Raw genomic sequence first — 10,686 nt, 5'->3', positions numbered from 1 at the left:
AAGCAGTGGTATCAACGCAGAGTACTATCAGTACCCAGGTAATGCAATGCTTGGAGTCAAATAAAGGTACGTATTATCAAAATGACAATTGCGATGATAACAATTCTCTTGTTATTATCAACGAAGCCCTTCTAGACAGTTCTTGTATACAAGAAAACTTGCCTGAAGGCCGTCGCATTGCCGATGATAATTGCGATAACAATTCTCTTGTTATTATCAACGAAGCCCTTCTAGACAGTTCTTGTATACAAGAAAACTTGCCTGAAGGCCGTCGCATTGCCGATGATAATTGCGATAACAATTCTCTTGTTATTATCAACGAAGCCCTTCTAGACAGTTCTTGTATACAAGAAAACTTGCCTGAAGGCCGTCGCATTGTCGATGATAATTGCGATAACAATTCTCTTGTTATTATCAACGAAGCCCTTCTAGACAGTTCTTGTATATAAGAAAACTTGCCTGAAGGCCGTCGCATTGTCGATGATAATTGCGATAACAATTCTCTTGTTATTATCAACGAAGCCCTTCTAGACAGTTCTTGTATACAAGAAAACTTGCATGAAGGCCGTCGCATTGTCGACAATTGCGATGATAACAATTCTCTTGTTATTGACAACGAAGCCCTTCCAGACAGTTGTTATATACAAGAAAACTTGCCTGAAGGCCGTCGCATTGTCGACATTTCTCATATGTGGAATGAAATCCAAACAACATTTAAGGATCATATGCAAGGAATAGAGTGCCATTTTAGAGATTGGAAACTCATGTATACTCTTTCCAAAGGGTTAAAGACGCAATTTTTCTTTAAGTGCCAAATGTGCAATACTAAAGCTAATTTCTGCTCAGAACCCGAAGAGCCAAAAACATTGGGCTATTATATAATTAATATGGCTGCTGTAGCAGGAACTATTACAGTGGGAATTGGCTATGCCCAGCTGGAAGAATTGTGTGCAGCCATAAATATTCCATGTATTTCCGATAAAACTTATATTAAAAATCGAGAAAAGTTAGTCGATGATTTTGAGAAAACAGCCATGGAAAATATGAAAATGGCTGGCGAAGTTGAAAAGCAACTCGCTCTCGAAAGGAACAATGTTATAAACGGTGTTCCGTACATAACTGTTATAGCGGATGGTAGTTGGATGAAGAGATCGTACGACACCGCCTACGATTCTCTTTCCGGTGTTGGTGCTATAATTGGTTACCGCACGAAAAAGATTCTCTTCGTCGGTGTCCGCAATAAATTTTGCACCATATGTGATATAGCGGAACGAAACAGAATCGAACCAAGAGATCATAAATGCTATAAAAATTTCGATCGTAACGCAAGCTTCACAACCATGGAAAGCGACGCCATTGCAGAAGGCTTTAAAAATAGCCTAGAAATGCATGGATTAATTTATAGAACGATTATTGCCGATGGTGATAGCAGCGTATATCAGACCATCGTTGATAGCAGACCATATCGGGAACATATGGTGACCGTGAAAAAAATAGAATGTACCAATCATTTGCTTCGAAATCTATGCAAAAAGCTGAAGGCTGTAGCAGAGACAACTCAACAAAAAACGCATAGAAAGCGTGGTTTCGTCCAGCTACGAAATGTTGTAAAAGACAATATTTCGAAGATACGAAAAGAAGTGATAGAAGCAATTGATTTATGAAGAGAACAAGAGCAATCTGACCATTATAAGGCTAGAAAATTACAAAAAGATATATTAAATATTCCTAGCTATATATTTGGTGAACATAAACGATGTAAGGAACGCTGTCGTATATGTGACCTTGATGAAACGAAGAAAAATTATGTACCGTTTCTCAAGTTGCACGGTCTTTACCAAAAAGTAGAGAATGCTATCATATATGTAAGCACTTATTCTGACAGCTTGTTGTTAAAATTCACCAACAATCCTGCAGAGTCGTTCAATTCGATAATCTGCAAAGAAATTGGTGGCAAGCGCATTAATTTTGATAACCGGGGCTCCTACAATGCTAGAATTGCGGGAGCAGTTGTGCAATTTAATACGCAACAAGTTCTCACGGAAGTACATAATAGCATGGGTAAAAATGTTCCTCCTGTTATCGAGACTCTGGAAAAGCGACGACAAGTAAAAGTTGCAAGAACTAGAAAATCTCGGGAAATAAATGGAAGGCAAAAGAAATTTAAAAGGGAGTCAGGAACAGATTGCCATTACGCAATCACAAAAACCTGATCTTCCATCTGATGTTTTTGAACAACTTCGACAAAATCATTTGGAAAAGTTGTTTGAAAATGGGAAAAATTGGAGACAAATTGAACATAATACAACGGAGCAAAGTGATTCAGATTTGTGGCATACATTAAGACAGGAATTGTTGACGGCATCTAATTTTGGAATCGTATGTCGCATGAGATCGACAACGTCTTGCGCCGCGACTGTAAAGAACATTATATTTTCTCCCTCTGTCGATACTGCGGCTATGAAATATGGTCGCGAAATGGAAAAAATTGCGAGAAAAGAATTGGCCGTAATATTGAAAAAGGAGATTAAAACTTGCGGATTATTTATTGATATTAAAAATCCATGCTTGGGTGCTTCTCCTGACGGATTCATAGATGAAGATGGTCTGGTAGAAATAAAATGTCCTCTATCAGCTGAGCATTTAACAGCGGAAGAGGCCATAAAGACATTGCCTCAACTGAAAGGCATCTTTGATAAGAAAAATCCAGATAATATTGTTACGTCCCTGGAATGCATCCCTTGAGTACTTTCATTTCATCCCCTAAGCATCATCACTAGGAGGGTTGTTGTTGATAACCCGCGGTTCGGTTGTTTTCCGACACCATATTAGATTTGGTCTAGCTGTCGCATCGTGCGGACGCATCCGAGACCATAGAACATTTTCCGCATATTATATGCATTCGTTATTATATTTCATCGTCTTTTTGTATTGGGTCGTGATATTAAAGGTCCTTGTTTCATTACGCGAGTCTATTTATTTCGGGCGCGTGGGTGAGTGAGTGCGAGTGAACCCCTTTTTGCGAGATATCGCAAAAGCCGTCCCGAGGACGTAACATTTTGGGGGCTCGTCCATGATCAAACGAGAGACGAGCCGATACAACGAGCTACGAAGGATTGATAAAAATGACAACGCAACATTCGCCGAGAGTAACCCGCTCACAGGCTCCGCTTCGAACACCATCGAATTCGGAGGCTCCTTCGGAGGAACATATTCTACAAACTGCGCTACAGGAAATCAGAGAACTGCGAGAACAACGAGAGCAGGAGCGCACACAATTCGAAGCTTTGCTGCGACAGCGCGACGAGGAACTCCGCCGGTTGGAACAGAGAATCGCTTCGCGGGAGGAAAATGAGCTAAGTCCTTCCAATAACATCGCTTCTTTTAACCCCGATAGTAGAGCTTGTGGAGATATTAACAGTGATCTTCGCGCTAGAATGGGTTTTAAATTAAAACCCGACACGTTTGACGGGAAAGTTCCGCTGCGAGAGTTCCTCTCGCAATTTCTTTTGATCGCGCGCGCGAATAATTGGGACGAATCCACAAAAACTGCTGCTTTGGCCACGAATCTAAGGGGAAAAGCGCGAACCGTTTTGGAAAGTATTGAGAATTTCGATAACTTTTGCCGAATTGAAATCAAAATTAGAATTGCTTTTCAGGGAAGGAAATCTTACACAAAATTATTATTCGTTATTTACGAATCGAAAACAAAAATTTGGGGAAGATCTTGCTTCTTTTGGTGCTGAGTTGGAAAGATTGTCACGACTTGCATATCCCGAATGTCCGTACGCAGTAAGAGATAAAATCGCGTGCGCGCAATTTATTTCGGCTCTCTTCGATGGTTTCTTGAGGAGGACCCTTCAGTTAGAAGGAATAACCTCCTTAAATTTGGCCGTTGAGAGAGCGAAAACGGTAAAAATTATTCAGGGAGAAAATTTTGAGAAAAGGAGAGAAAATTTCGCAAAATCTAACTACGGAAAATTTAATAGCGCAAATTTTTATCAAAAGGCGGAGAGGAACGGCGCGCGGAAAGATCACGATAAGAAAGATCCTTCGAAAGAGAAATGGCGAGGGAATAATTTTTCCTCGAAAGGCAGGGAATGCTGGACGTGCGGGAAAACAGGGCATTTCCGGTCAGAATGCCCTGAAGAGAAGGGAAACGCGGTTTAGTCGAGTTACGCGGGGTGAGCTCGACTTTCTCTCAAAAAGCCCCGACGGTGAATTGTTTTATTGATTTTGATATCGCTAGGATTAGACAAAATAATTTCTATTACAATGGAAGAATAAATGGTAAAGATTATTCTTTGAAAATAGACACGGGCTCCGATGTTTCTGTTATAAATAAAGAGTTAATAGATAAAGATATTAAAAAGGTTAGAGTTGAAAATTGTAATCTAAGATATCCGACGGGAGAAAAAGTATCAATTGAATTTCAAGTAGAGGTTAGAGTAGAGGTTGGAAAGGATTCGATTTTATTTCCTATGTTCATTGCCACCATAAAAGATAATTGTTTGTTGGGAGCTGATTTTCTTCAAAAAATTAACTTAGAAAATATTTTTGATTACGAATTTAAAGAATTGGAATCAAATAAAGAAATAATTTATAATTGCTCTCGAATCGAAGATTCTTATGAAATTCCATCTATTTTAAAAGAACTTTTCAAAAATAATTCAATAAATTTAAAAAATACAAAGAAAGAAATTTTTGCCAACTTTTTAAATAATTATTGTGATGTATTTTTTTAAAATATTGTGGCTGGCAATTGTAACGTCGTAGAACATGTCATTAACATAAAAGACTCTCTCCCCATAAAGCAGGTACCTCGTCGAATTCTTATACACATGAGAAAGGAGATAGATGAAATTATTGAGGATAGGAGGGTACAAGGAGTCATAAAGTCCCTGGATTTCTCCAGCCGTTATGGTGAGGAAAAAGGACGGCAGTTTGAGATTTTGTGTGGATTACCGAAAATTGAATAACGTGACGGTAAGGGATTCGTACCCTCTTCCCAGAATTGACGATATTTTAGATCAACTCTCAGGTAACTTTTGGTTTTTTACGCTTGATTTAAAAAGTGGTTATTGGCAATTAAAAGTCCGACCAGAGGACAAAGAAAAGACGGCTTTTTCAATCGGCAGGGGTCTTTGGCAATTCACTGTAATGCCTTTCGGTTTATGCAACGCTCCCGCTACATTTGAACGATTTATGGAAAGAGTTTTGCACGGTTTGTTATCAAAAAGATGTTTAGTATATTTAGATGACGTAATTATTTTTGGAAAAAGTTTTGACGAAATGCTTGAAAATTTAAATATGGTATTTTCACGGTTAAAAGAAGCTAATTTGAAAATCAATCCAAAAAAATGTATTTTCTTCCAAAATAATGTTAAATATTTGGGACATATAATTTCTGAAGAGGGAGTTACCACCGATCCGGAAAAGATTGTTGCCGTGAGAGATTGGCCGGTCCCCCATACGAAGAAACAGTTACGTAGTTTTCTCGGGTTCTGTTCATACTATCGAAAGTTTGTAAAAGGATTTTCTTCTTTGGCAAAACCCCTTTACGTATTAACAGAAAATCAAATTAAATTTGTTTGGGGAGATGAATGCCAAAATGCCTTCAATAGATTGAAGTCAATGTTATCGTCTTCTCCGATATTATCTTTTCCTAAGGGCGAAGACGAATTCATTTTAGATACAGACGCTTCTAATATCGGTAGCGGTGCGGTGTTGTCTCAAAGACAATCGGGAAAAGAAAAAGTAATTGCTTATTTTAGCAAAGTACTTAGCAAGGCCGAGCGGAATTATTGCGTGACTCGTAGAGAATTGTTAGCGATAGTAGATTCTTTGAAATTTTTCCGTCACTATCTTTTAGGACGAAAATTTATAATTCGCACCGATCATGTGTCCCTAAAATGGTTAATGTCTTTCAAGGAACTAGAAGGGCAATTGGCTCGATGGCTTGAAAGACTTCAAGAATTTGAGTTCGAAATTATTCACTGAAGAGGACAATCTCACGGGAATGCTGATGGACTATCCAGGCGATTATGTGAGAGTTTCGGATGCGAGTACTGCGCTAAGGTCGAGAAGAAGAGCGCAGAAGAAACACAGAAAATGGTCGCTCGTATTGTGCTTGCCGATGAAGATCTTGAAAAATGGCGTGAAGCACAGCGGAAAGATCCAAACATCTCATTTATTATACAAGGAAAAGAAACAGGAAGAAAACCATTGCATTCGGAAGTTCCTCTTAAAAACATTTCAGCTCAGATTTATTGGTCTTATTGGGACTCTCTCGTTCTGAAAAAAGGGATTCTCTATAAGAGATGGGAAGCCCCGAATCTACGAATTAGTTTTCTTCAATTGATAGTTCCCCAAGATCGGATTAGAGAAATTTTGCAGGAGACTCACGATTCTCCATCCGGAGGACATTTTGGAGTCAACAAGACCTTAGAGAAGATCCGAAAAAGATTCTATTGGGCAAATTGTAAACTGGACGTTGAGAAATGGTGCAGAACTTGCAAGGTCTGTGTATCGAGGAAAGGTCCTTCTGGAAAGGTAAAATCTCCTTTGCAAATATACAACGTTGAAGATCCATTAGAGAGAGTGCAAATGAATATCCTTGGTCCTCTTCCGTTGACTAAGTCAGGGAATAAATATCTCCTTGTTATGGTGGATTGTTTTACGAAGTGGGTAGAAGCTTTCCCTGTCAAGAATATTAAAACCAAGATAGTGGCTGAAGTTTTCGTGAATCAATTTGTTTCAAGGCATAGAGTGCCTCTGGAGATTCACACAGATCAGGGAAAGAATTTTGAGTCTCAGTTATTTAAAGAATTGATGCGACTTCTTGGGATAAAAAAGACAAGGACTACTGCTCTTCATCCTCAGTCAGATGGCCAAGTGGAACGCCATCAGACGATTATCAATTACCTGACGAAATACATTTCCGAAAATCAGAAAGATTGGGATGAATGGGTCCCTATGTTTCTCTTGGCTTATAGATCTTCGAAGCATGAAACCACAGGGGTGACCCCTGCAGAATTGTACTTCGCTCGAGAACTTAGGCTGCCAGGACTTGCTACAAGAAACTCCCAGATTTGACGAAGAGAGATTGCCTCCGGAAAACTTTGTCGAAAATTTGAAAGAGAAATTAGAAGAAATTCGTTCTTGTGTTAGGGAACGTATGGTTTTAAAGTCCTCTCTAATGAAAACCAGATATGATCGAAAAGTTAGAACAGTTCTTTTCAAGGAGGGAGAGAGAGTCTGGTTATTTAATCCTCGAAGAAGTAAAGGGAGGGCTCAAAAATTGCAGAACAATTGGGAAGGCCCTTATTTGATAATAATGAAGTTTAATGACGTAGTTTACTGCATTCAGAAGACATCTAAAGCTGCATTCTAGGCATAAAAAGAAAGTCGTATATGCAGATAGGATAGCTCCTTTTCTTGAAAGGAATTAGAATTGTTTTCTTTTTCAGAGCCTTTGATTTGAGAGAGGTTCTGCCTTGGAAAAGTTCTATTTTGGAGAGGTTCTGCTTGGGGAAGAGTTTTCTGGAAAAGGCGAACAAGCCGATCGTCGAATTAAGCTTTCCAGGAAGAAAGAAGTTTCGTCTTCGTCTGATTCTTAGAAGACTGCCTCACCCACGGTTTTTTTTTATCCGTGGTTTTCCCGTGTGGTCTTAGGGCAAATCCCGAGGCAGGGATTTGGGGAGTCCACGAGGGACGATGGGTCCACGAAAGTTACCCCCCCCTTATCCGAAAATTTCTTCAAGCTCGCAGGGAAACCAGGATGTAGCGGAACAAACATCGGAGGTCGATTGGGTTCGAAGATGGCGGATCGCTCTGTAACCCGAGGCAGCAGCCCGGGGTAGGGCAGGATAGTTCGTCGGAGCCCTGGAATCGACGTGTGGCTGTCGGTCGATTGGGACCGGAATGGCGAGTCGCTCGGTAACCTGTGACAACAGTCCAGGGTAGAGCAGGAAGACTCGTCGGTACCTGGAGACGTGTGCGGATGTGCGATGGGATCCGGAATTCTAAGGTCGACATCGGAGCACGGAATTCAAGGACAGCAATGGATGGCTCTCTGTTTCTGATTGTCGGGACGACAATTTTGAAGAAGGGGGGTAGTGTTACGTCCCTGGAATGCATCCCTTGAGTACCTTTATTTCATCCCCTGAGCATCATCACTAGGAGGGTTGTTGTTGACAACCCGCGATTCGGTTGTTTTCCGACATCATATTAGATTTGGTCTAGCTGTCGCATCGTGCGGACGCATCCGAGACCATAGAACATTTTCCGCATATTATATGCATTCGTTATTATATTTCATCGTCTTTTTGTATTGGGTCGTGATATTAAAGGTCCTTGTTTCATTACGCGAGTCTATTTATTTCGGGCGCGTGAGTGAGTGAGTGCGAGTGAACCCCTTTTTGCGAGATAAGCAAAAGCCGTCCCGAGGACGTAACAATATGAATCGAAACCACCGATTTTTCTATCAAATTCAAGGCCAGTTAAATATAACGCAGCGAGATTATTGTATTTTCGCTGTGTGGACGCCAAACAGCTTGAAAATAGTACGTGTTAATAAAGACAATGTATTTTGGAGTAATCAAATGCTGCCCTTTTTAACACGTTTCTATTACGATTGCATGCTTCCGGAAATCTTAGATAGTCGGCATAATAGACATATACCAATTAGAAATCCAAGCTATATAATAGAAGCTCAAGAAAAAGCAGCCAAAAAAAGAATTAACCGAACAAGTCTTCGACAGTGTAATGTAGAAGACGAAAACATTGCCAAAGAAAATAAATGTATCAAATCAAATATGTTATCGATGGAAGCAACTATTACTGCTTTGAATGCAGAACAAGATGATGATTGCATCGTAGTTAATTACTCGAAAAATACAGAAGAGCTAACTGAACACGATATGGCAAAACAAAAAGAGTTTCTAGATAATTCGGTAGCTCCTTTTTATTTAGTAAAGGATAATGTATTACCTTTACATAGTAAAATAAATTATGAATCATTGGATCGATTTTTGCGCGTCATAAGAGATAATTCTTGTTTTGAAAGACAAAGTGTGTTATATTTGGAATATCCTCATATAATTGAAGCAAGTCGTAGCGACAAAAGCTTACAAATTATTGGAGGAAATTGCAGTGATCACTGGCGATGTATTTCTTTTGATGGCACCAAGCTTCGAGTATACGATAGTCTACCCGGCTGTACATACGATAAATTGGTGCCTAAAGAAAAAAATTACGTTCATCGCCGTTATCCTCAAATAAATAAAAAAAATATAATATTTGAAAAGGTTCAAACACAACCTGATGATATATGTTGTGGAATCTTTGCTGCAGCATTTGCTACAATTATAGCTTTAGGAGGAAATCCTTGTAATGAGACATATTCTCATAATGTTAAATATATGAGGCAACATTTTCTTCAAATTGTAGCAGAAAATAAATTGTCGCCTTTTTTTAAATAATAAAAATTTACCATTATATCAGAAATTTATAATATTCCAATAAATATCGTTGCAAAAGACGCCTCAATGCAAATGTCTTGTTTACAATTAATCGGAGAGACGAAAAAAAATACATATAATGTGGTTGCGTTCTCACGGGAATGGGCGTTGGAGGGGCCCATTCTATCCTCAATATTTAAAAACATATTATATAATATAATATTCTATTATATTGTATATTTTATCGTTTTAAAAATATTTTATTCCAGAGGCGATCTATTCGTGAGCTGGTTGTTATATTTTCTATTTTCTCAATTATATTGATTAGAGAAAAAAAAGCAAACTGTGTACTGCAAACATTGTAACTTATAGAAAGTTACATGTAATATCAATATAATATATTTATCATACACATGTGTATATATATATTCCGGGTGTTCTGAATAAAATGTTACAAATTTTTATCTCTAAAAGTATTATTTCTAAAAAAAATGCTTTAAATAAAAGTTCTCGTTTTTCAAGGGAGATATAAGTTGATGTTACAGGAATGTTTGTAGGAGGCAATTTTCATGGTCAACTTGATTTTTTTATATGGAATTATTCTAAGTGTTTATGTAAATAGATTCCTTGTAACATTCTGCATAAAAAATTATAAGAGTAAAATAGACAATAATTGAACAGTTTACGAGATATTTTACATAATCTGACATATTTTGATATAAAATACAAAATATCTCGTAAAATATTTAGTTTTCGATAATCTTACCACTTTTATGTATAGAATAATTAGACTAATCCATTGGTATAAAAAAACATAGTTATTTTTGAGAAAAAATATACAATTTGCAACATATAGAGATAGAGCAATATATTTTTTCGTAAACTACGTGTTTTCTTTATACCAATTGATTCGTCTAATTATTCTATACATAAAAGTATTAAAATAAGATTATTAAAAAGTAAATATTTTACGAGATATTTTGTATTTTATATCAAAAATATGTTAGATTATGTAAAATGTCGCTCGTAAACTGTTCAATTATTGGCTACTTTTCCATATAATTTTTTATCCAGAATGTTACAAGGAATCTATGTACATACATAAACGCTTAGAATAATTCCATATAAAATAATCAAATTGATAAAAATAAGCTTGAAAACTGCCTCCTACAAATATTTCTATAACATCAACTTATGCCCCTTTTGAGATACTGAAACTTTTATT

At 37.7% G+C, this 10,686-nt stretch overlaps 1 pseudogene; it reads left to right on the top strand.

Moving 5' to 3' along the window:
* The first annotated feature begins 689 nt into the window (after positions 1–689).
* LOC145938253 (uncharacterized) lies at positions 690–9,482 on the top strand (annotated as a pseudogene).
* The last annotated feature ends 1,204 nt before the right edge of the window (positions 9,483–10,686 follow it).

The sequence above is a fragment of the Prenolepis imparis genome, unplaced genomic scaffold (assembly GCF_030444845.1).
Source record: "Prenolepis imparis isolate NDT839.2.m4 unplaced genomic scaffold, iyPreImpa1.0 SCAF_7, whole genome shotgun sequence".
In the NCBI taxonomy this organism is placed as follows: domain Eukaryota; kingdom Metazoa; phylum Arthropoda; class Insecta; order Hymenoptera; family Formicidae; genus Prenolepis; species Prenolepis imparis.
This window is presented reverse-complemented; position numbering and strand designations above follow the sequence as displayed.